This window comes from Phyllostomus hastatus, unplaced genomic scaffold (genome assembly GCF_019186645.2).
Source record: "Phyllostomus hastatus isolate PE091 unplaced genomic scaffold, TTU_PhHast_1.1 phas_contig_30, whole genome shotgun sequence".
In the NCBI taxonomy this organism is placed as follows: Eukaryota; Metazoa; Chordata; class Mammalia; order Chiroptera; family Phyllostomidae; genus Phyllostomus; species Phyllostomus hastatus.
The window spans coordinates 5,185,556-5,213,029 of NW_025333841.1; the positions used below are offsets into that span (position 1 = coordinate 5,185,556).

Here is a 27,474-nt window from a genome sequence, read left to right on the forward strand (position 1 = left end):
GAACTGCAACTGTAAGGGAAACAATGTGTAATGAAACCAATTTTCCCGGAGGCTGATTGATAGAAACAAGAGTTTAGTGCCTATGGCACATTTCTGGTCACAAAAACATCACCAAACTTTTAAATAAAGACCCAAACACTTGTAATATCAAACACTGAAAGAAACAAATATGAGCCCTGACTGGTGTGGCTCAGTGGGTTGGGCCTCGTCCAGCAAACTGAAAGGTTGTGGGTTCAATTCTCAGGCAGGGTACATGCCTGGGTTGCGGGCCAGGTCCCAGGTTGGGGGCATGCGAGAGATCAATGCTCTCTCACATATCAATGTTTCTGTCCCTCCCTGCCTTCCCTTCTCTCTAAAAATAAATTTTTAAAAAATCCTTTAAACAAAAGAAAAACAAGAAATATAAGCTATACATATGAGTACATTTGAGAAAGATAAATAACAACAAGTAACAATGATTTCCCAACCTGCTTATTCTAGTTCCGGGTCACAGGTGGCTGGAGCATCTCCTGGCAGCTCAGGACAAAAGGCGGGATCCACCCTGGACAGGACGCCTTTCCTTCGCAGGTCCTCTCTCACACATCTACACTCACTTAGACGGGGATACTGCACACGTGCCACTCCACCTCAAATGAACATTTTGGGGTGTGGGAGGACACCGGAGTCCCTGGAGAAAACCCACGCAGACATGGAGAGAACGTGCAAATCACATAGACAGTGGCCCTGCCCAGGGATCCATTTTTTTTCTCACAAACTTTAACAAAAGAACATTGAACAAAACAATGTTACTAGAGGACCTGCTTCATGTGTAGGATGATTTCATTTAGTAAAACACACAAGAACACATTTACACATACAGAAAGTAGTCTGGAAGAAACAAAGCAGACATATCATCATGCCTGTCTCTGGGCAGTAGGCCTGGGAGAGAGATATTTTCATTTGTTCCTTTATATACTACCACCCAGTTTACTTGTATAATAAACATGTGATACACTTGTTACAGAAAAATGACAACATAATCTCACTCTATAACATTTGGATTTTCAAAACTATAAGGAAACATAAAAATGCTATATGAAATCTCATTGCACAGAGGCGATTACTATTAACATGTCAATACTTTTTCAGTCCCTGTTACGCATTTTTGGCATATCTAAGATATTATTCTATGTAATTTGGGGCTTGTTTTTCAATTAGTATAATATTATATGTATTCCATATACAAAATTTAGAAAATAGAGAGCCACAAAAGAATAAAAAGTACATGTATTCTGAACATCCAGAGATAATTGCTTAAGAAAAATATGAAATTCAAGTGCACAAAATTGGGTTAAGAATAATCCATGCATGCTGTCATAGATCATGCATACTGTCTCATTTATCCACGCATAACCCTCATTTATTTGTATCCATTAACATGTTATTTAGTTTTCATTAAGTCATACAATTATTAACAGCAATAATATGCTTTTAATTAATTAATGAACACGCACCCACTCACCCATCAAGAGCACTAGAATACTGACAAAAACTTCAGTTCACTCTCCTATTCCAACCTCCTTTCCTCAAACCCAATGACCATTACCCTGAATTTTTGGTTGATATTCTTTTGCTTTTTAATAACATATTTTAATCCCCAATATATGTGCCTAAATAATATAGTGTTTGAGTTTACTTTTTTTTAATAAACAGGATATCCAGTTATATGTACTTTTCTGGGATTTGACATTTTTTAACATCAGAGAACCAACATCCATCCACATTAATACTGTTTAGCTGTAGTGTATTCATTTCACTGCTGTGTAGTATTCCATTGTGCACATATACCCCAATTTATCGATTTTCCTTTTGGGGCACTTACTACAAACACTTTAGTGTATATTCTAAAATAGTGTATATCCCGAGTACATTTATATCGTTTCCCCCCACAAAATTTTAATATTATATATGCATCCATGTGACCTATTCCTCTCACTAATGAGACCTTGTAAACATATCCCCATTTATTCTAGTAAATAAGCCTCTGTGGTATACACTGAAATGGCTGCATAGTATTCCATCATATATTTACAATATCATTTTATTTATCCACCTCAATTGTTGAGCATCTCAATTGCTTAGAATTTTTATGCTGTGATAAGCTTTAGGATGTAAATTTCCTTTGGATTAGCAACTGGCCTGGGCAGAATTTATTGTAAGTAATATCTGAACAGCTCTGCACACACAGCCCTGCACACACAGGGCCTCCACTGATGAGGCAGTTAGCATTCTGCACAACTTGCACAACCTAGGTGCTCAGCACAGCAGTTTTTATATTACAAAACAATGGAAAGAACTTAATGAAGTAAATAAGTTATGTACTAAAATTACACTACAGATGCACAGTTACTGATATAGAAAGATGTTTATAATTTACTAAGTGGAAAAACTAGGTTAAATGGCAGCATAACATCATCTTGTAAAATAAAACAAACATACCTGTGAAACTACGGAAGGGCATACACTAAAATTTTACAGTATTATCTGTGAATATTGAGGTTATTTGAGATTTTAGCTTTTTCACTTTGCTTATATTTTGAAATGTTTTCAACAGTAAAACTTGATTACATGTGTAAACTAAAGATAAATAAATAATGATTTTGTGCACAATCAGTCAAAATTTTTCCTGAATATAAGAGACTTTCACACTGTAAGAACTATGGAAGAGAAAATAACAAAGAAGTAAATGAAAAATCACACATTATTCTATCTACCCAGACATTATTAGTTCACAATCTACAATGGACTTATTTCGAGTCACTTGTCTCTGATTATATATTTAAAATAACTGCAATTTCACTTTATATAATCTGTCCCCTGATTTCTCACTTAACATTATATAATATAAACTGACCATAAACATTTTAATGGAATAATATTCCATACATGGAAATAGCACACTTACTTAATTATGCCTTCAAAGTTAGACCTTAGTTTTTCTGTTTTTAAGTCTTCGAGATAACTGTGTGAGGCATGTCTTTGTACATGAATTGTCCACATTTTAGATAATTCTCTTGAGTAGATTCATTGAAGTGAAAATACTAAGTCAAAGAGCACAAAACTTTTTATATCCCTTGATATATATTGCCAATATTGTACCTACAATATATTCTAAAGCAGCATGAAATACTTGAGAAAAGAAAGTCAAAATACAGAGTCTGGCAGAAGTAACGCCTGCTTGAGTGTGGTTGGTAGGGTCATAATAGGGGTGTAACAATTTATAGTTTTAATTGGAACATCTCACGTAAAATGTCATTGATGTGCTTGAGGGTGATATTGTTATGTTACAGAATCACAGGCTTATGATTTTGTGATAAAAACCAGGCGTTATTTGTGCCGGACCCTGTGTGCGGATCCCATGCCCATCTTTAGTACTTGCTGCTTAACCTCTGATTAGGTAAAAACTGTTATAAAAACATCTATCTTATCTAAATGACAGAGTTGTTGTGATAATCAAATAAGAATATAGATTCTTCAGTTCCCATAAGTGTTACCTCCTCAGGAATGCTTCCATTAACTTTCTAGACTCCCACAGCATCCTATACTCACTGTTCCTTCTTGGCCTTGCAAAATTTATAAATAATTGTTCTAATTATTTGAACATTATCTCTCTTTCCCCCAGATAATTTTTAAGTTCCATTAAAATATGCCTGGCACACATTTGGCGCTCAATAAATATTTGTTGAATTAATGGATGAATGAATGAAGTGACAACACTTTGTAAACTAAATCATTAAACATTTGTAAGATATTAGTAGTAGTAGTAGTAGTAGTAGTAGTAGTAGTAGTAGTAGTAGTAGTACTATGTAGATAATTTCATTATATTACCTAATGAAAATTTCATTGTATGGCTTTAATGCTTGTCATGCCAACCAGAGGTGTGGGTAGCAATGTTGTTGGAAGCACCTGATAGTAGCTGAGGCTCGGAGAACCAAGTAGTTAGTACTCTAGGTCAGCATGCTTGGAGTTAAGGAGTTGTAGTCACCATTAGTCAGACACAAGGCAGTGGGAGGAATCCAAGAGGTCTGTGAGATTTGAAGCAGGTGGATCCTGGAGGTCAGAAACAAACTAATGGTAAGTGGTGTAGATAGTAAGGTGTAAAGGGGGAAATGGTCATAGAAAAGGAATTAAAGTAGATGGGACAGCTAAATTCCCAGCACCAGAACTCAAAGCATGGAGCTATGAATATGAGTCTAACACGAAGGCTACTTGAACTCAGTACTCCTTTATATCCTGTCTACCCAAACTGAAAATGACATGAGGAAGTGTTTGTGCCAAGTTCCATATACATGAGCAAGGGAATGGTAATAGCTAGTTGAGGAATGAGATCTGTGAATATAAACAGATAGGTCCTCATACTGATGAAATACAGTAAGACCATTTATATATAAGATTTTATAACAGTCTACACATAAAGTGGGAGCAATCAGGCTTTGGATCTCATAATCCTCATCTTGATTTTCAACAGCAGATATTATAGCATAGTGGTTAGGATCATGGACTCTGAAAGCAGGCTAGTTGGGTTCAAATCCCAGCTCAATCATTTATTAGTTGTATCCTTTGGACAAGTTACTTCACCTCTGTGTGCCAGTTTCCTCATCTGTAAAACAGGGATGATAGTACCTACCTCAATGGGTTATTGTGAAGATTAAGTGAGTTGATGCATGTAAGGACCTTAGAACAGTGCCTGGATATAGCAAATGCTATGTTAAGTGTTGTTATTATTATTAGTCACATGAGACCAAACAAAATTGGTGCTATAAAAAAGACACATTGTGTATTTTCCACTGTATGTTAACTTTAGCTAAAATAAAAAAGTCTCTAAATAGTTTTCTCATTAAAATAAGACTTTCACTTGTACCTAAACATAATTGACTATATAAAAACTATAAGCATTAATAAACAGCAAAATTTATCACAGCAATCCCATGTGTTTATTCTATAGAAGCTGTTTTATGAATATTATATTTTAAAGCTGTAAAGAATAAACACATATTTCCTAATAGCAAAAAAACACTATTAGGCTGCAGTACAGTCAGTCCATAATATCTGGTCTATAAGAAGGGATGCCATAATAAATTTTTGGAAGCTAATTCTACTAGAAACAGGAATATTTGAGTTAGAAGGCTTGTCTGTGGAAAGATCTGAACAGGAAAAGGCTTAGACTTGGGAAGACTAACTTTGAAGCCTGGACCTGGGGAAAGTTGGAAAGACCTGGACTACAGAACATGTTAGAATACCTGGATGTTGTAGACACTGGAAGACCTGAATGTTAGAAGATCGGTACACTGGAGATGGAAGGCGTGGATATTTAGCCCACTGTTGGAAGACCGGGTAGTTGTCGGAAGATGTGGAGATGCTGGAAGACGAGCAGATGCTGGAAGCCCTGGAGATGCTGGAAGACTCGGAGGTGTAGGAAGACATGAGTTTTCTGAAAGGCATGGCTTAGTTGGAAGATGTAGATTTTCTGGAAGACGTGCCTTTGTTGGAAGAGGTGGATGTTCTGGAAGACGAGGATTTTGTGGAAGATGTGGTTTTGTTGGAAGACATAAATCTGATGGAAGACACAGCTTTTGGGAAGACAAAGATTTGCTGGAAGAGAAGGATTTACTGGAAGACATGGTTTCTCTGGAAGTTGCGGATTTTCTGGAAGTCATGGATTTGATTGAAGACATGGATAGTCTGGAAGACCTGGAAGTGATTGGAAAGCATGGATTTCCCGGAAGACATGGTTTGCTGGAAGACGTGGATTTTCAGAGAGACCCGAATTGTCCGGAAGACCTTGCCAGTTCGGAAGATGTTGATTTGCTGGAAGACTTGGAGGTTACTGGAAGACGCAGATCTCAAGGAAGACATATTTGTGGAAGACAGAGATTAAGTGGAAGACGTGAATTTTCTGGAAGACATAGCTTTATTGGAAGACCTGGATTTAGTGGAAGACATAAATTTTGTCCAGAAGAAATGGATGGACCGGAAGGCTGGACTTGGTGGAAGACACGGATTGGTTGGAAGACCTAGATTTTTCCGGAAGATGTGGATTAGCTGGAAGATCTTGAAAGCATTGGAAGACGTGGATTTTCCTGGAAGACGTAGATTTTCCCGGAAGATATGGAAGACGTTGATTTTTGCGGAAGACCTGTAATTGCTGGAACACTGGATTTAATGGAAGACGTGGCTTGCCTGGAAGGCGTGGCTTGTCTGGAAGGCATGGATTTTTCTGGAAGACTGGGATTAGCTGGAAGACCTCGATGTTGTTGGAAGACTTGGAGTTGCTGGAAGACCTTGACACTGGCGCCGTTGGAAACCCTGGACATTGGAGACATTGGAAGCACAGGATGTTGGAGACATTGGAAGCCTTGAATGTTGGAGTTCATGGGTATTGGAAGCCCTGAGCACTAAAGACATTGCAAGTCCTGGACCTTGGGAGCCCTAAACATTGGAAGATATTGACACTAGAAGATCTAGACATTAAGAAATATTAAAATCAGACACCTTCAATATTGGGAAATATTATAACACTTAAACATTGACATATTCATGTTAAAAGACATAGAATTTGAAAGATGTGATCCTCATGATGCTGTAAGTCAAAAATGTTGGAAGCCCTAGATATGGGGAGGCCCAGCCTTTAAGAGATCAGGATGTTAAAAGACCTAGTCATTCAGACATTGGGGATGTTGCAACACCTGAATGTTGAAAGACCAAGTTTTTGGAGATATTAAAAGACTTGGGCATTGGAGGGAGTGGTCATTTTAGAAGACATTGTAAAGTCACAATTTAGGAGACACTACAATTTTTAGGAACTGAATGATGTAAGTGCTGGAAGATACCGGAAGAGCTGGATTTGGACTCAATGAAATATATGAGCTCTGGAAGAATGGTATGTAGGCAGTAATGGAGAATTAGAAACATAGTAAAATTTGAGGTTAGAACTCTGGGCTCTGAAAGTCAAGACCTAGAACCTGAAGGTTGATTGTTGGAGATACTAGACGACCTAGGCTTTTAATGACTGATACTGAGATTAGAAAACATTGGCATTGGAGATGTTGCAGGCTAAAAAGTGAAAGATACGGATGTCGTAACATTTAGAAGATAGGGCAATTAGAGATGTTGGAATCTCTGGAGCACAAACACCTTATGTTAGAGACACCGAAGAATTGAAAAGCCTAATCTTAGAGATATTGAAAGGTCATGTTGAAAGATATTGGCAACGTTGAAAGACATTAGCATATTAGAATCTGATACTACATTTAAAAACATATCATAAGGCTATTATAATAGACTTTATGACTATGGCATTTCTTTCACTAAAATACACAGGAAAAGGCCATTCTAGAAAGATGACAGAGAGGAAGCAGGAAAATCCAAGTTAAAACAAGCAGTTTCAATGGGCTGGAACCTAGCTTAGTTTCAATAAACTGGCCTTCTGGGTCTGCACTGCTTAACAGGATGAAAATGAAGAATTAGGTCCTGGCTGGCGTAGCTCAGTGGATTGAGCGCGGGCTGCGAACCAAAGTGTCACAGGTTCAATTCCCAGTCAGGGTACATGCCTGGGTTGCAGGCCATGACCCCCAGCAACCGCACATTGATGTTTCTCTCTCTCTCTCTCAATCTCCCTCTCTTCCCTCTCTAAAAAATAAATAAGTAAATAAATTTAAAAAAAAAGAAAGAAAATGAAGAATTATCAAAGAATAAGCATATTGCCCTGGCTGGTGTGGCTCAGTGGATTGAGTGCCAGCCTGGGAACTGAAAGGTCACTAGTTTGATTCCCAGTCAGGGCACATGCCTGGGTTGTAGGCCAGGTCCCTGGTTGGGGGCATGCAAGACGCAACTGATCAGTATTTCTCTCACACATCGATGTTTCTCTCCCTCTCTTTCTCCCTCTCTTCCCCTCTCTCTAAAAATGAAAAAAAAAAAAAAAGAATAATCAACATCAAGGTTAGGGAAACTACTTGACTTTAGATCAGGGGTCAGTAAACATTTCCTGTGAAGGGTCAGATATCAATATCCAAGGTTTTCCAAGCTGTACGGTTTCAGTTGTAACTACTCAAACCTGCCATTGTACCGTAGCTATAGACAATATGTAAATGAGTGGATATGGCTTTATTATTTTTTAATTTGGCCAATTTTGGCCCAAGGGCTTTAGTTTGCCTGGCCTAGATCTAGATGCTACCTCGAGGGTATGGTAAACTTCAGTACATTCCAGACAAGCATTCACATGCAGGAGAATGTATACAACAATTTGGAGCCCAGTGGTGAATAAATACACATACACTATGTATGTGATGATATTCAGGACACAAGGCTGGCCAGAACCTAAGACTGGAGTTTAGATCTCAAATTAATGGTTCAGGGACCTGAACAAGGAGATTCATATTCAGAGCCAAAATTAAGTGGCTAGCCCCCCAGATAAAGGTGGGCTAGGGTTCAGTGAGGATGACTCAATTTTGTAGACTAGAAGCTCAAGAAGAAAATTAAAGAAACTCACCCCCACAGACTGGGGTTCTCCTGCCAGAACTAAGCACCACTCTCTCTCGGGCAGAGACCAGCCAGCCCAGGGCAGACAAGAAGTCAGTGGCAAACCCCTCACTCTAAGTCCCACATTCTCATCGTCATGGCACTCATCACACCACTGCCAATGAATCAAGAGCTAATGCTAAGTGTTTGCAATGATGGAGGAGAACAAGAAGGAGGCTACAGTTTGGGAGGCACATCTCAGGCACTCTGCCTTTAGGTAATGCCTAATTTCTGATCTTACCCACCAGAGATTAAGTGACAAGTTTAAGAGATCAGGGTTGACCTGTAGGCTGAAGATCCGTAGTATATAATCAGATAGGGCTGAGGAAGGCAGGGACTGTCACAGACACTGCACGACGGAGAACACTGGCAGATACAGGTGATGAAGGGATGCTGGGGCTGGGCACTGATGTAAAGGTTAAGCAGTGGATACACAGGAGAGGGCAAAAGTAGGTTTACACTTGCGAGCCTGCGAGACACGGAGGTTACTCTTATGTTATCGCTTATTTAACCTGCATGTCTTTTTCCATATGAACTGTAAACATACTTTTGCCCACCACTGTAGGGACAGTGGGCAGCCACTGAAGAGTTTTGAACAAGGAAGTAACAGAATCAGAATCGTGCACAAGGGAAGTAAGTCCATCAGCAAGTAGCTAACTACCAAAGACTGCTAGATATATATACACACACCAGGACAACAAAGACTCCAAGATAAAACACTCTCAGGGTTGGGATGTGAGTTATGAGGCTGCTACTGTCATCAGGGGTTAAGGGACAGTGGGGGCTGGGATTAAGGCGGTGGACAGTTCTGGTGCTCAGCAGACACAGCACCAGAGTTACAATGAATACTCCTCATTCTGAATACGGCTGTTTTCAACTCCTTCAGTCACAGAACACACGAAACACAAAGTAGTTCAGAAGATAGTTATGAGGGATTGTCCTCACCTAGTAAGATTATTTAGACATTCAGTGCTCTCAATGACTAATACCTTGTGGTTTAAGCAGAAGTAGGTCCTGTATAGTTTTACCTGTAGCTCCTATCAACACGAGTGACTTAATTATCTTAAAAGTGAAACCAAGTTGATGGGTTATTTTCTAGAGAATAGGAACACTCTAGATGTGCAAAATCATTACCTTTAATCTCCACATAAATAAATATCATGCAATGATAACCACATTGTAAATATAGCATAGGAAATCATGCCACAGTTCAAAGAGTAACATAGGGACAAAGGAATTATTGTTTTAGGTATCTCTCAGAAGCAAACAAGTAATATTAAACATCAACTTTTATTCCTTCTGTCTTCTTAAAACCATCATGCATACCTTATTTTGAAAGAAATTAGATCAAATATAAATGTATCATAATTTCGCAAAGACAAGAATAAATCATTATGTTTTAGTTCTATAATGCTTATCCATTATAATAATAATAACAGCGACAATTTATTGAGCGCTTACTATGTGCCAGGCACTGTACTAGGCATTTCATATAATCTCATAGCAAGCCTATAATGCAGGTGTTTTTGACCCCGTTTTACAGATTTGAAACCCAAGTCTGGGATGGTTCAAAAACCTGTTCATAGTCACAAATCCAGTAAATTGAAACAGGATTGAAAACAAGTCTGATTCCAAAGCTTTAGGCCTTATGCTGGCTTCTCATGCCCCAAGAGCCGAAGGGTTATCCCGCCAGGACTAAGCACCACTCACCCAAAGAGATGGAGTCCTCAGCCCAGGGCAGCCAAGAAGCCAGCACCCAAGGCCTCAGTCTAAGTCTATGTTCTTCTCATTATTGCATTCATCTTTCCACTGCCAATTAATCCAGGGCCACCTCCAGGTGTTTGCAATGTTGGGTTAATTATTTCTCAGGCTTTATGTAATAGTGCCTGAAAGATGAAGTGCAATGCCTCACGCCCACTGGAGCCATATTTAATTTCTCGATATTTGTTATTCACGCTAATGAAATACACTATTTATCCTTTCATCTATTTTCTCTTTGATTTTATGGTTTCCAAGAACATATACACTTTGTTCACTTCACACATCACATTTCTGAATTCTTAGATAAACAACCAGAACACACTGACTTCAAAGGCCATTAAAAGGTAATAGTATGGAAAGTTCAGTGATCAATGTATTTCACAGCACAAACATGAGTCACGCACGCTTTAGACTATACACACTGTAGAAGCCCTTTATTAGCAGGCAGCTGGTGACAGCTATGAAATCCAATGTCTAGTTAAAAGAACCTTCTCTGCACTTTGAACTGAAGGCATTTTAAACAAACGAAAGGCTTCCTAAAAATGCAATGACAGTTTCCTAATATTTTCTACAAATTTCAGCAACCTGGGCCACCTTTTCTCTCCACTTTTTTTTGCCACTTTTTAAATATTTTTGGAAAGGAGGAAATTCCCATGCCCTTCATCATATTGAACACAAGAATTAACCTGAGCCATTTGATGACAAATAGGTTCTTTCCACTTGAACTGTATGTCAACTATACTAAAATAAATTTTAACTTTTCAAGTGGAGGGACTATTCTTAACTTAAAAAAAGAAAAAAGAGGCACCTGCTTCCATGGCAGTGTTATTAACTCCTAATTCTGCCACTTAGCCTATACCGACTTTCGCACCCTCCTATAGGTCCTGCTGACTTGTTCAACTCAATCCCATTAAAATGGTCTATCATTTCCCCTCATTAATGATACTTCTTAGATTATTCTAACTGGATATTCCCTTAAAGAAGAATTAGATATATCCCAATGTTTTATTTCAATTGTCCTGAGCCCCAGACAAATATTGCCATGTAAAAAGGCAAAGTCTAGGCATTCCTATGACAACTAAAATCCTATAACAGTCAGTTTCCCACTACATGAGTTCATATTCAGTTTCTGGTTTGTGTTGCTTGATATAAAATTTGATTTCTCCAACTCTAGTCAAATTAAGAGAAAAAAAATTGCCAAGGTAGCAATCTCAATGAATGGTACAATTACCAGCAAGACACATTCTTTAGAGGCATACACGGCCACTGATTAGACTCATAAAACAATCACTGACTTAAAAATATTCACCTCCAGATGTGATTAACACTATGCCAAATGGCATTGAACCTGGAAACAGTAAACTGCACAGAGTTCTCTGCTTGGGTTTATGAAGACAATAAATATAACAAGGTAAAATGTTTTACTCAAAATATCTATTCATCATTATTTCCCATAAACCTAGTAACTCAGAAGAAAAACAGTGATTATCACATAAGAAACTCACAGGAGGTACTGTCTTTTCTTCCAGGAAGTTTATGCTATGTTTGTTTCCCCTCTTTTTTTTTCTATGACATCTACATCTAACTCTCTTTTCTGGGAGGGACTAAAATGTGGACAAGCTAGAACCAAATGCACAATTTTTAAAATAACAAAGACAAATGCATTAATGCTACTACTTAACCTTGGTCTCTATGAATGGGTTGGCCAAAATGTTCCTTTGCCTCTTTCCGTGCGATAGCTCTAGTAGCGCTTAGCTGTCTTTAACTTCATTCAAAACAATTTTGTCACATTATATTGTGACAGCTGTCATATCAGTGTGCATTAAAAAAGACTTATCAAAATGGGTTAATTTTTTGTGTGGTATTTTAATATTGAAGATGGAAGAAAATAAACAATTTCAGCATATTATGCTTTATTATTTCAAGAAAGGTAAATATGCAACAAATGCAAAAAAAAAGGTTTGTGCAGTGTATGGAGAAGGTGCTGTGACTGATCAAATGTGTCAAAAGTGGTTTGTGAAGCTTTGTGCTGGAGATTTCTTGTTGGACAATACTCCATGGTCAGTTAGACCAGGTGAAGTTGATAATGATCAAGTTGAGACATTACTTGAGAATATCAATGTTCTACCACACGGGAGACAGCTGGCATATTCAAAATACCCAAATCAATAAAGTTATTGGTGAAAAAGAAAAATGTATCTTTTATGGGAAAAAACTAAACAGACTTTTTGGCCAACCCGATACTTGCAAAAACCAACCAATGAGATTGATACACTTTCCTGTCAAGGTAATGATGTCAGAGGTAGAAGGACCTTAGAGACATAGTAGTCCTATTCTCTCATTTGACAGATATCAAATAAAAGTAGGGAGATTTGATTAAGACCATCCATTTACCTAGTGGCAAAGCAGAAACTTGAAATCAAAGTTTCCTAGCTCCTGGACTCATACCATTTGTGTTGTATTTTCTATTATGATTCTGTTTACACTTCAGGAGCTTTCAAAATATACAGATGCTTGGCCCCATCCCTGATTCAGCATACCTAGGGGCAGGTCCCAGAAATCTGGGAATTTTTTTCCACATCTCCCCATCATGATTTTGATGTGCAGTCAGTATTGAGAATCACTGTGGCTTAGAACAACAGCGTAATGGTCTCTGGCACCGTGACAAGTTACCAGCTCCAAAGCACCCTCTAACACAGGGGTGTCAAGATCATTTTCACCAGGGGCCACATCAACCTCACAGTTGCTGTCAAAGGGCCGAAAGTAACTTTAGGACTGTATAAATGTAACTACTCCTTAACTAGGGGCAAGGAACTCAGTGCCACTGGGTAGAAACAAGGGGCTGGGCCAGATAAAACAAGGTGGAGGGCCACGTGGGCCTTGTGTTTGCCAGCTGTGCTCTAATGAACTTTCATCTCTTATCTGCTTCTTTTGAATTTGTTGAGGAATGTCTTTCATCTCAACTGTAACTATGCAAGCAAGCCCTTTAACTTTTGTATTTTTTCCCTTTCCTCTGATCACTTCAAACTCACATACAGGTAGCCTATAATTCAGACCTCCATAGGGTGGGGGGATGTTACTGGGTTTCTACCACCTTTAAGGAAGAGGAACTGGCAATATCTTTTTCTGGAGGATATTCAGCTGTTCAAATCACTGGGAAGACCAGATATGACAAGAGATAAGATTGATGGAAGTGAAGTCTAGCAGCGTCTCCCCCAGGATTAGGTACCAAAGTAAAGCCAGGAATCCATTATAAATATACTGCCTTTCCAGACCAACCTTATACAATTGCTGAAAGACAAATTAATTGATATCAAATTAGTTAAAAGGAGAAGATTTGGATCCTTTCTGTTGAGATAGAAAGTTAGGCTTAAACAGAATTAAAATATATTGCAGAATGAAGAGAACAAAAACAAACTGACCAACCAAGTAGAGGATCCCCCCTCCCTAGGTACTAGAATTCACTCCTAAATCCCGCATTGTAGGAGAATTTGTGTTGGAGGAACTTATGAGCTTTGGGGGAACTCAATGAGCCTTGGGGGGCTCATTGAGCCAGGGAAAGGAGTATTATGAAAGCTCACACAATTGGTTTGTTCACTTAAATAAAACACTAGATACAGTGAATCTTGATGGAATTTTAATAAATTTACACTAGCAATTGTGATTGTTGGGCAATTCATTTCTATTTCTCTCTGATCTCAAGGTGAGGACAATCATGCATCAGTGAAAATGCTGGTCACCACAGTAGTGATAGGGAGGGAAATAAGAAGGTTGGATTTTGTCTGGAGATTAGCAAGCTCTGTCTTCTGTTCCACGTTCACCCTCTAGCACACAGGTGGCAAACACAAGGCCCGAAGACCAGATCCGGCCCTCCGCCTTGTTTTATTCATCCCGGCACCTTGTTTCTACCCAGCAGCAGGGCCGACCCCTCACTTAACTGTTAAGGAGTAGTTACATTTCTACAGTCCTAAAGTTACATTTGGCCCTTTGAAGGCAACTGCGAGGCTGATGTGGCCCTGGGTGAAAACAAGTTTGACGCCCCTCCTCTAGCACAGGGATCTCCACACCAACAGAGCTGCCCAGAATCTGAACCGCAAAGTTCAACTATCTGTGCACACAGCCTTTCTGCCTGCTGTTTGTGGGATGTGTTTGAATGACACAGTCCAATACTCCAAACTCTTCTTTCCTATTGAAACAAGCTAGCAGAGAGAAAAGACTTACTGACCTTTGTTTGAAAGTTTCTTATTACTGCTGTATAGGGTTATGGGTAATTATTTAAGTCTTGCCTAAAGGTCAGTAAATAGTCCACCCAATGATCTCTTTCCTCTGAATCACCATGGCATTTCCATTTGCAGAGGAGTTGCTTCAACATGCTTTGTGTTCTGCATGTTAACCTATGCTGACCTCTTTTATCAACCTTCTCAACTGTCTTCCGAGGGTGAGAATCCAACAGTTCAGCAATGCCACTTAATTCAATGTCTCCAAATTCTTTCCCACCTAAACACTTTGCAGATGCTACAATCTTTTCCATTTCTTGTACTGCTGGAAGGAAACTTTCAGAATCAGGTACAACCTCATTCCAAAGTTTCTGCCAAGCTCCCTTAAGGGCTGATCATTGTATTTCTCTCACAATCCTTCTACTATCACTAAAGCATTACAAACAGACATTCTGCCAAGTTTCTTTCACAGTAAGTTCTGGTGTCTCTCATAAGACCTGCAAGGTAGGCAAATGTACACCGAGTACAGTACGTCGTGAACATTTCTAGCATTCCCAGACACATGCGTTGAAGGAGTGCAGTTGTACTGAGGCAGGGGTGGGTAGGTGGAGATAAACTTTAACACAAGAATCAGCATTTACTATCACACTTTCATCAGTGGGAGTAGTGTCCAGAATCAGCAACACTTTGAATTCAAGATTCCTTAGTTTAAATACTGTTTAACCTCAGGAGCAAGACATTTCAAAAAACCAGTATAAAAAGAGTTTCTCAGTGATTCAAACTTTATGGTTTCCCCTCACATAGACAGAAAAGTATTTCTCACGTTCTCTTCAAACAGGATATGAATTTTGAAACCTGTGAAGCAACATGGGTTTAATCAGAAAGGTACCCCAAGCACTGGAACAAAGCAGACCTTTGATCATGTCTTTTCCAGGCTCGAAGCCTCTGGCCTTTTTCACAATGAGTGTGCGAATAGGCACGTGCTTCCAGAACAGGACCATTTCATCAGCCTTGAACACCTACCTGTTCAGGCAAATAGCCATTTTCCTCCATGAGTTTCTCCAGGTATCCAGGATACTCTGCAGCATCTTCACGGTCTCCTTCTTCTGCCAGCCACTTCTTTTCCTACAGACTACAGCATTTCCTAAACCCATCCAACCACCATTACTCGTGGTAAGTGTTAAAACTTTATATTTAGATCAAAATGTAAACTTGCATTTTTGTGAAAGAGGCCTATTCAGCCTCTTTCTGTTTTAGAAACCACAAAAACAAATCTCTTTCCATTTTCTCTATTTTGGCATTTCAAGTTATGTATGATTTTCTCAATGATTCCCGTATGCCCCTCAACTCGCTGGCCCTAATGACTTTCTCATTTCTCTCCATCGTATGAACCATAGATTCATTAACACCAAAAAATGCCCTATAGAGGTCTTAGTTCCACCGTTATCAAGCACTGCAAGAACTTTCATTTTGTTTGCAATACACATCACCTTTCTTGCCCTCTCCACCAGCCTTGCATTTATTTCTATCATCTACTTTTTGCTTTTTTGATTGGATGCTATTCTTACCCAAACTTATGCAAATTTACGATTATTGAACATTTTGCATCACTCACTGGTACACAACACTAATTTGTAATGTAGGAGAAGCAAATGACAACATTCACGAGACAAATAAAAGGGGCAAAACAGCTTTTGCACGACTGCACATGTGTGATAGATAGCTGCAAAGGAAGCAACAGACAGAAGAACAAGGGTAGAAGCGAGCAACTCAAATGTTGGTCTCATCACAAGACAACATAATGGTGACTTGAACTTGCGTATTGTTCCAAAACTCTCAAAGGTGCAGCAGACTAGGTCGACTCCAATTCTGCATGAGAATGACTTGCAGTTGTGGAGAAATCATGAAACTCAGGAGTCAAGGTCAGGCCACCAGGCTGAGGTGAGGAGCCCAAATATCGCCATCTAGGAGAAAGTAGACACGAAAATAGGAAATGAAGTCAGGAGCAGAGGCAGTCTGCCCAAGATTATAAACTAGAGAGGCAACAGAAATTTGGGATAATAATATATGCCAAATTGCCCTTACAAAGGCTGACCCAATTTGCATGCTCACTAAGAGTGGATGAGAATCCTTCTCCTCCATATGCTCACCAACAGGAAATATTACCAACCATTGTGCCAAGCAGAAGGTGAATAACAAGGTATCTCATTTTGGTTTTAATTTTCATTTCTTTAATCATGCTTCCATATGGTAAGCCATTTCCGTTTCTTCATCTTTACCTTAGTTTATATGCTTTGTCCATTTTTAATTTTTTTCTTGCTGATTTATAGGCACCGTGAGCATATTAGGGAGCTCTTATTTTTAATTTTATGTTGCAAACATTTTGTCCACTCCTGTCATTTACTTTGTAATTTTATTTAAGATTTCTTTTGTTATAAAGATGTTTCAAATATTTATGTAGTCAAATGTTTCATACCTTGCTTTGAAACGCTTGCTCTTCCCTAAGATAATAAAATTATATTCACTTATTTGCATTCATTATTTTTCTAGTTCTGTGGTATTATTTCAAGGTATTGAGGAAAATATGGACTATTCAATAAATGGTGGTAGAATAACTGACTATCCATCTACAAGAGTGTCTGAAGGCCTTTCTCAGTGGTGTTTCCCAGCTTAACCAGAGACACAGGAGTTAAGGTAAAGAGCCCCACGGAGACCAGATTGGGGGCTCAAGTGGATTCTAGTTGGCCACTCCAAATCTCCAGAGGTCAGTGTAGCTTGGGGAGGGGAGTGTTTCCAAATGAATAAAGAATTACTTTATATTTTTCTGGTTTAAATTCTGTTCTGCCACCAATCTATACTCCTGACTTTTAACTGAGTGATTGTACCAAGTCCTCAGCTCTCTGATCTGCTGATAACGGATTTACTAATAATTTATAAACAGTCACGGTTTGGCACAACTGAAGCAATTTGAAAATGAATTGGCTGTTAGATGCGATTAGGTAATTACTGTTGACTCTATTAGAGCTAATAATGGAACTGTGGTCATATCGGCAAATACTCATTTTTTGGAGGGAAAGCCGAAGCAAATGCACATAATAATGTAATGAGTAATTTATTTTATGGAAAATGTTAACAATTGTTAAATTCAGGTGGTTGGTAGCTGAGCACTCATTACCCTGTTCCATTTCTCTGTAGGTTCGAACAATCTCACAGTAAAAAAACTGTGTGCGCATACCTTATGAGTGCGTGAAGTAATAATCTGATGTTTCGAGGCTATGTTTTAGGCACTGTAACATAGGTCCCTTTCCAGATTAAACACAAGATGAAGAGTTACAACTAAAGAACAACTGATTGTTGGAAGGAAATCACTTTAAAAGAAATCATTTCCTCTCTTTAAGTCACTAGATTAAATACTAAAGCACTACGAAGCCTGAATCCCAGTGTCAATCGAATGGTGAGGCTCAATTTCCAAGTATTCTTTTTGTCTACCAAATTTGGGCAAAATATAGTAATTTTACCTGAAACCAGATTATTTGAGCCTGGGGACAGTTCACCTTTGTAATACTCATGACAACTGTTTTCTGTACCATACAAAAGATAGAGATTAATGCAAGACCGTAAGGAACAAAGAAGAGCATGAAAACTGATAACCCTGGGTAGGGAGCATGACTCCCCTATGTTTAACAAAACCATTGGGTAAAAGTTCATTAAACCAAATTTCAAATGCCAGACTATACTTCTCCCTACAACATTCACTTAGGGTCAGAGTTTCATCCCATGTTCTCTAACCTTGCTAAGAATATGTCACTTATGTAAGATTCTGGAGTCACGTGAGTATGAAGAATAAAATCTCTGAAATCAACTCCCTATGTTATCTTTTAGTTCTGCAAACTATACAGGAACTTGAGGCTCCTAGGATGGTAATGAATAATGGTATAGTCAAGTGCACCCCTCTTTCCGGTGGTTTTCCAAAGCACATGTATCTACAGGGTTGAGAGTGTAACATCGCTCTTCCAGTCCTTGTGAGTCTAAGGCGCCTGGCATACTCTGTAAGGAGAAATGAAGCCTAGCTGGTTGAGCTCTGTAGTCGTGAGCTGGGCTGACACTGCTTAAGGATCCAAAAGGGCAGGATGTTCTCAGGATGTTTTTCTGCCGGCATTTCAATCAAGAACAAGGTGGGGCTTTTTTTAAAGAACTTATTTACTTATTTTTAGGGATAAGTGAAGGGATGGAGAGAGGGAGAGAAACAGCAATGTGTGGTTGCCTCTAGAGTGCCCACCACCAGGGACCTGGCCAGCAACACAAGCATGTGCTCGGACTGGGAATCAATCCGGGGACTATTTGGTTTGCAGGCTGGTACTCATTCACCAGCCAGGGTGGTTGTTTGTTTGTTTGTTTGTTTGTTTGTTTTTAATGCTACACCCTGTGAGGATTTATATGTACAAACAGGATTGTGTTCATTGCAGCTTCTGTTGTGAAAGGACATTTGCTCTTAAGGGGTTTGTTTTTACACAAGCTGTGCAGAGCTCATTTTCCCTCTTGAAAAACCTTCATACACACACACACACACACACACACACACACTCACTCAAGTGGTGAGTTCAAAAATGCAGACCATCAGAATCATTTAATTACTTTAAATTATAATACCCATAAACACTAATCAATGATGAGGCTTCCATAAGAAATCTTATTTTCAGGGGGGAGTAATGGGGGCGGGAATGAGGATAACAGTCATTGAACAACAATAAAAGAAAAAATCTTATTTTTTCCAAATTTATAAACTACCCACAGTGTATTTATTAATATGATAAAGATGTCATTCAACTGACTTTTGAGATCAAAGAGCAATATAAGAGCACTTCCAAAATATCCAAAATTTCAGAAATTCACTCATTTCCCTCAATCATCTCATGCTGACAAAGAGCTTATCATGTACAAGGCCATGTGAATAAATATATTGATTTAAAAACCCTTGATCTCAAGGAGCTTAGTCTTCTAGGGGAGATAAATGTAACACAGTATAAGGCAGAAAGCCACACATTCCATAAGAGTTGCAAACAACGTGTCATGGGGGCCAGATGTACTTTATCTACCCTGGTGAACTCATACCCTGCTTATCCCTCATCGGAAGAATGCTGTAACTTCCTGACTCACAGCTGGCAAACACAAGGCCCGCGGACCAAATCCAGCCCTCCACCTTGTTTTATCCAGCCCAGCACCTTTTTTCTACCTGTTCTCCTTGCTCTAGTTAAGGAGAGGTTACATTTACACAGTCCCAATATTACATTCGGCCCTTTGAAGGCAACCGTGAGGCTCATGTGGCCCCAGGTGAAAATGAGTCTGACACCCCTGTCCTAAGTCATCTGCCTGCCATTCAAGCCTATCTTCCACAGTGCCTCCAGAGCAAAGTTTCTAAAATAGGGGTCTAATCCAGTACTCCCTCCACTTTAAACGACTCCCATGAGTCCCCACAGCTTACTCCATAAAGCCCAACATCCCTCTGTATGACAGTACCTGTCCACTTTCCCAGTCTTATCTTTTCCTCCCTCGTCCCTCATTACCTGTGTGTCAGACATTTAAGGGGCTATATCAATCATCCAGATTTCTTTCATCTTCAACACTAGTTCAAGCACCACCTCTTCCAGGAAGCTCTCCCTGTTCCCTCCAGATGGCTCTGAAGCACTGATTGGAACTCTCAGAGGCTCCCTCCCACACTTAACTATGATTACAGCATTTTGACATTTCACTGTAGTGCCATCTGTTTCCCTGTGTTTTAATCATTTCTGAATGCCTTGACAGTATCTGCCAGAGAATAGATCATTTCATTACGTAAAGGCTGACCTTGGAAGGGAGTAAGAACTGCATGTAACGCTCACAAAAGGGTTAGCATTTCAAGTGGCTTTTGAAGAACAGGTAGGATTTCCAGTGCGTGGAGAAGACGGTAAGCAAGTGGGAGGTAAGAGGGGTCAAAGGCAGAGGCAGGAAAAGGCAAGGTATGGGGATTAGGTGAGATCAGGATAAAAAAAGAGTGGCCGAAGTGGATAGTAAAAAACAAAATTGGAAAAGTCTGTTAAGGAAAATCATAGAGGGCCTCAGATGCCTGATTTCTTTGGTGAGATGGAGTTATGTTTAAATGCCTTGGGTTTGGGTTTGCAATGAATAAAAAAGCAGCTGTTGAAGATTAAATCTCGTCCATTCTTTCTTGTTACTAGGTCTCAGCATAAACATTCCTAAGGAAAAAAGTCATAACTATTTGTGTCATAAGTAATTTAGGGACATCACGCTGATATTTATTATCACATTGCTATTTTGTTCTTGCACTTTAACCTTTGATAACAAAGACAGTCACAAACACCTTCAATTTCCTTCTATGGTTTGATGGGTCACTAATCAAATAGACATCCACAGTTCTTAATAATAATCTATTTTTCACATTAAAATTTCATGGAAAATTGGGCATATTTCTTACTGGGTCCCAGGATTTTTTTACAGCTGTGAAAAATTCTACACTCAAAAAGTCAAAATGGAGTCTATGCTGCAACAGTGCCCTCTTCTGGCTCCAGTGTGGAATAGCTAAACTCCAGGTCAAGAACTAAGGCATAAGCCAAGGTCATGGGGGTAGGGGGGGTGGCCGGGGGAGCAGGCCTGCAATGTCTGTATGTCCCCTTTCATGTTAAGCAGAATGTTGACTTGAAAGCTCCTCAAGGGAATTAACTCACTTTAGCAGGCCAGGAATTGGGCAAGTGTTTTGACAAATTCCATTTTTTCCCTTCCAAAGATTCTAAGAAAAGGCACATTAATTCAAACAATAGTTTTCTGATCTCCTCCATTTGCTTTTTCTCTTTACCTTATTTTCACTGTCCTGTGTAAGACAAAATGAAGCATTTAGTTAAGGACTGACTGCTTTAAGGAATCCAGCAATCATGGACCTAGTGACCTCGTGGAGGGCCAGGTTCCAACCTGAAATACAACGAGGCCATTTCCTCAGGCTGGTGCTAGATGCTATTTGCCCCATCTCTTAACCTTAAGGGTAGCAAACAATACAAAATCAGTATACGACGGCTCCTCCCGATGACAACTGAAAGCAGCTTTTAGCCAGAGCCTAGCACAGCGGCCTCCTGCTGGGAATTAGATGACTTAATACGTTAATATGATAGGGCCAGATGCACTGGAACTCATGGAGTGTGATCTTCCTCAGAGGTGCTAGGATTGCAAGTAAAGACTGCACTGCAAGTCCCCAAGTGCACAGGCAACCCTCTCTGCAAAAACAATTTCAAAGCCCTTTCCTGGCTACCCGTGGTTCCTTCAAAGCACTTTTTTTCAACCCAATTCTAAATAAGTCCTAATTAAGGGACCATAGGCTTCTCTTGTGCCTTACTTCTATGAGGTTTTGGTGGTTCCAATGCAGAGCTTTACAACCTGGAACCCTAGGATAAATTCTTACTTTCAGTCCCCTCCAAAGTCCATACTGTCCCTATGGCCTCCATGAGCAAAGCACAGGGCTGTGCTCCCTGAGACACAGGTGGTAAAGCGGCAGTCCCTCCTTCCTTCAGCACAGCCAGGGAGGCACGTACACAGGGCAAATGCAGCTCACTGCCACAGACACCAAATGATAGGTACCACAGAGGTCTGGGACGTGGGGCCACAGAGAGAGGAGGTCATCACTTCACAGTTGACTTGCAAAGCCTGGCATTAGGGTGAGGGGAGGGTGGCCAAGTCATGGGACCAGATCGTGCCTTTAACATTTTCATATATTGTTCATCATGGAATTTTTGCATCAACTTTGAATGTTCAAGATATCATGTTTAACATTTTTCATCGATTATTGAATGCCTTGGTGCCCCCTTAAAGTTTGCTCCTGAGGCTAGTGCCTCACTACATGTGCCCTTGTCCCCGCCCTGGTGATTTGAGTGAGGGCATTAAGTGATGGGCATGATTTTGCAGATAGAGGAGTAAAAGGCAGCCCCGTGGAGGAGGAGGCTGGAGAGAAGTACTTGGCTGGTGGGCGGGCTGGGAGCTTTTCGGAAAGGCTAATTTGTGGCAGCCCCAGAGGAAATCAGCTTGGTTAAAGCGGAATACTGAAAGGACATCTGCTTACCTGGTTCTGGCTGCTCCAGGCCCCGCAATCTCCTCTCCTAAAGGCCAAGGCACGATCGAGCCCCTCTGGGGAGGATGCGTCTGGTCTTTGCAAGGCGCCTACTCTGAAGTGCCATCCCTCAGCACAGACTTCCACAACCGGCTGCTCTCCACAGAGACCAGCCCTTGAAGTGGCCCCTCTGGCGTCCCACCCGCGGTGCCCCTTGCTCGTCTGAAGTCCACTCCCTCGGCGCAGGGTGGGCTGGTCCCCCGCAGGAATGGGAGGACTGTATGCTGTCACTTCCGACCGTATGTCAGGACACTTCCTCATTTATGCTGCTCAAACCCCTGGCCCCCGCCCCACGAGATCCCAGCAGTGCAGCCAAAGGGCCTTTTCAATTAACCATCTCAAGACCAAAGTCATAAGACACTGTAAAGGGTCCGTTTGTAATTGGATGCAGCTTAACAGTCGCGGATGTGCCTGATCTTTTGGACAGGGGGCAAATTTTACCGCTGGAGCAAACATCAGATTTGGTTAGGATATAGTATTCGTTCGTTGATTTTTGTGAAAAGTCACCAAATTAAGTATGTGTCAACATTTAGTACCAGCAGTGCATCCTAACAAGCGCGCGCGCGCGCGCGCGCACACACACACACACACACACACACACACAGAAACATCGCTAAAGCAAGCTCTGTAATGCTGCCTGTGCACACTTGAATCTCTATCAAGAGCTGGGCAGAGAAGTGTTTAGAGAAGGGGGGCGGGTTCTGGTGGGAACTGGCCTGACATAAGCGGAGTCCCCTGGAACTCCAGCTTTGGGGGAAGGGGGAAGGAGGGGCTGAAATGTGTTGCTCCCACTTAAGCCCTTTAAAAGACCTCCAATTTCTCAAAAGCTCTTTGCAAGTGCCTGACTCCAGGTTACTTTGGCTTTCTTGCAAAGCAATTAAAATGGCTTGTCCAACTGAGACTGGTAGCTCAGGGAAATACTCCTAGAAAATGTATGTGAAACATGGCTGTTTATGCCACACAGTCGTTTTAATGTTAACATACACTGAAAGCAACCAGGGCCTGAAGATATCTATTTCCCCAAATCTCTAAACACATATTTTGCTTGAGGAATCCTGTCTGCAGATTGTTGGTTGTTTTTAAGGACTTACTGAATGAGTCACAGGAAAAATAACAAGAACAAATGCCAGAATTAGCAAATAAAAAACACACGTCACCCAATTACAACCAAATCTTGGATAAATGAGAAATACTTTCATAATATAAATATGTCCTGTGCCACACATAGGATACACTTGTACTTTATAAAAGTATTTGTTGTTTACTTGAAATTCAAATTCAACTGAGTATCTTGTGTTTTTTTTTCCTGGCAACTCTAGGAACAAGGCAACGACTACTTGAATTCTTATAGTCTAACAAACAAGACACAAGTCTATACTGGCAGTCAAAAATATCACGAGGGTTCTTAATAATTAATACATGCAAAGTAACAGTCACATTGAAATATTATAAAAGCAGTACATCTGTGTTTTTGTGGAGAAGACTGTCAAACTGACCGTTAAGACTATTAAGGCTTTTAACAGGGATTTGCAAAATACCCACTGAGGGCGGAATCGGGTTTGTAGCCATTTTTTTTTTTTGGTATGGTCTTTGAGCTAAGAATGGTTTTTACATTTTTAAATGGTCAAATAGAATCAAATGAATAATATTCCATGGCAAGATAAAGTTATGTGAATCTGAAATTCCAGTGTCCATTAAAAAAGTCTTATTGCAACCCATCTATGCTGTCATTTGCTGAGTGTCTTAGGCTGTTTCCCGGCCACAAAGGCAAAGCTCAGTCAAAGCTGGAAATATGCCCTCCCTGGCCCTCTACAGAAGCAGTTTATTGACCCCTGATGAGATGAAAACATTTCCTGCCAAGTGGTATAACCAATCATTCGCTGTGTTAGCTATCACTCTAAGTGAGCTGAACATTTTCTTTACTTGCAGAAATTGCTTAGCAGTCCTTTTTTCTCAGTGTCAAAAACAGACCATGTTCACACTGATGCAAAATTTTGATAAACTGAAAAACAATGGTGTTTGAGATTTCTTTGAACAATGCAGGCATCTCTGTTTTTCACGATTTCTAATTTACTCCCTTGTCCACTCCCACACTGCCTCACAAACCAGAATATTTCTGTGGTGTTTAGTTGGATCCCAGATCCCGGCACCAGTCAGTACTTTATCAAGTAGCTAGCCTGCCACCTAGTGGGGAAAGATATAAGTGCTCTATGTGTATATATACAATGTGTAGGTTTGTATACGTGTATATCTATGTATTTACTTATTTAGACAAACTGACTCGTTATAGGCTGTAGAATCATGAGCAGATGGTAATAATAGCAATTCCTTACATTTGAATAGTCCTTTGCCAGTTACAAGGCATTTCCTCATATAGTATTTTAATTAATTCTCCCTCAGGACAACGCTGTTACGAGTGGATCGTCTGTGCTGTTTTTCAGATGAAGAAATTGAGTCTGAACATGGGCTTATTCAAGGTCATACAGGTGGATTCAAACCCAAATGCCATGTTCTGTTTGCAGAACTTAAGCCCTCCGAACTTACTTTTCCTGGTTTCTACATTTCTAGCTCTACTATATGAACTGTTTGAAAGCCTGTTTGGCACAAGTACATTTATTTAAAAAAAAAATCCAAGGATAGACTCCTAAAACAAATATAAGCCATCTGAAATATCCCCTCTCAAGAAAAAAATTCTGTGAAGACCAACAAAACTGTTTTTCTTGGTAAATGTTTAATTGATGTTTATTAAAAACAGGGTATGAGTTAAGATCCATCTTGTGATGGAAAGTGCATAAATTGCACAGAAGACTCTTAAGGCTTAATCCTTGGAGGATTCTTTGATTACTGGCAGAACACCTGTCACCAGCCAGCTTTAAATCCTTTTTTGATTAAGGCATAATAACATTTTTCCAATGCAATGTGATTCCAATACTTTTAGGCCTACAAAATGATCTTTGCATAGAGCTTTGAGTAAAACACAGAGGTCTCAAAAGGAGATCCGTTTTAATTGGTCTGCATCTCAGGAACTTCCAGGGGCTTGTTGTGAATCTGCAAAGGGAACTTTGAGCTCCCTGTGCTAAACCTCATTTGAGAAGGGAGACTGATGGGCTCACCCAGGACTTAACTAAGATGCCTCTGTAACAGTCCGTGTGCTTAGTGATGACCAAGGAAAAACCTTAAGAAAGAATCATGTGTTCAATGACATCCATCTGCTGAATGTGCACTTGGGAACACCATGGGAATATACTAAATCATGGGCCACCTGCCAAATGCAGCTGTACTTGTCAAGCATATCCAAAAATGCGCAAAGGGTCAATGCCAGAAAGAACAGTTTCCACAGCTTTACATATCACTGTTCTCCGGCTGTGCTTCTTGCTGGTGAACACCCCTCTAGTGGGAACAAGTATTACTTGCAAATAGCTATACTTCCATGTTAAAATTTTAGCTTGAAGATGACAGCGGTCAAAGGATAAGGGGGCTGGGGGGCTCGATGAAAGAAGGTGAAGTGATAAAGCAAACACACACACATATCCCATAGACGCAGACAATAGTGTGCTGATAGCTAGAGGGAAAGTCGGTGGTGGGAGGTTGAGGAGGGCTAAGGGGGGTGGGATGGGGACAGAAAGAGACTTTGCTTGGGGCGATGGACACAAGATGCTGTGTGCAGATGCTGTTGTGTTGAGTTTTACACTTGAAAGCTGTATGGTTTTAAGAACCAATGTCACTCCAATAAATTCAATTTAAAAAAAGAACTGACAATGGAAAAATAAAAGTGGGAAGGTGAAAGCTGTTCTGGTTTAAAGACAGCAGATCTCTCCTGAGGGATATGATCACATGGTTTGTTAACCACAAGCTTAATGTTAAACCACTTGAGTTAAAAGAAAATATTAGAAATATGGACCTGGCTGGTATAGCTCAGTGGATTGAATGCCAGCCTGTGAACCAAAGGGTTGCTGGTTCGATTCCCAGTCAGGGCACATGCCTGGGTAGCAGACCAGGTCCCCAGTGGGGGACACACAAGAGGCAACTACACATTGCTGTTTCTCTCCCTCTCTTTCTCCCTCCCTTCCCCTCTCTCTAAAAATAAATAAAATCTTTAAAAAAAGATATGGTGAATATTAGAAAGAAATATATATTCCCTACTCTTAATATTTCTCTCTATGTGGAGGTGTATCTATTAAAGAATAAATTTCAAAAAGTAAAAAATAAAATTTCACCTTGAGGTAGGGGTGTGAAAACTAAGTCACAGGAATTAAATTATTTTTAATTTAAATATGGGACATATTTAAATATGTGTCCATGGGACACAGGAATTAAATTATTTTTAAATTTTTAATTAAATTTATTGGGATGACTTTGGTTAATAACATTGGTATCAAGTATGCAGTTCTAGAATACGTCATCTATATATTGTGTTGGGTGTTCACCACCCCAAGTCAAGTCTCCGTCCCTCTTCATTTACCCCCACCCCTTTACCCTCTCTTACCGCCCCTCAGCACCCTTCCCGTCTGATAATCACCATGCTATTGTCTATCCGTGTTTTTCTTTTTTGCTTAATCCCTTTAGCTTTTTCACCCAGCCCCTCAACCTCCTGCCCCTCTGACAGCTGTCAGTCTGTTCTCTGTATCTATGAGTCTGTTCTGATTTTGCTTGTTACTTTATTTTGTTCATTATATTACACATAAAAGTAAAATCATATGGTACTTATCTTTCTCTGACTGGCTCATTTCACTTAGCGTAATGTTCTGCAGTTATACCCATGCTGTTGCAAAAGGTGAGATTTACTTTTTT

The 27,474-nt window shown here is 39.9% G+C and overlaps 1 long non-coding RNA gene across 1 annotated transcript in view; it reads right to left on the reverse strand.

Annotated features, from left to right (window-relative positions):
- Positions 1-27,474, reverse strand: part of LOC123819115 — a 68,002-nt gene that overhangs the window by 2,765 nt on the left and 37,763 nt on the right. The window contains exons 4-6 of the long non-coding RNA XR_006785778.1: positions 15,558-16,498; positions 5,280-6,345; positions 468-4,089 (exon numbers count right to left, since the gene is read on the reverse strand). This is a non-coding gene — a long non-coding RNA (uncharacterized LOC123819115). The remainder of the gene's footprint in view (positions 1-467; positions 4,090-5,279; positions 6,346-15,557; positions 16,499-27,474) is intronic.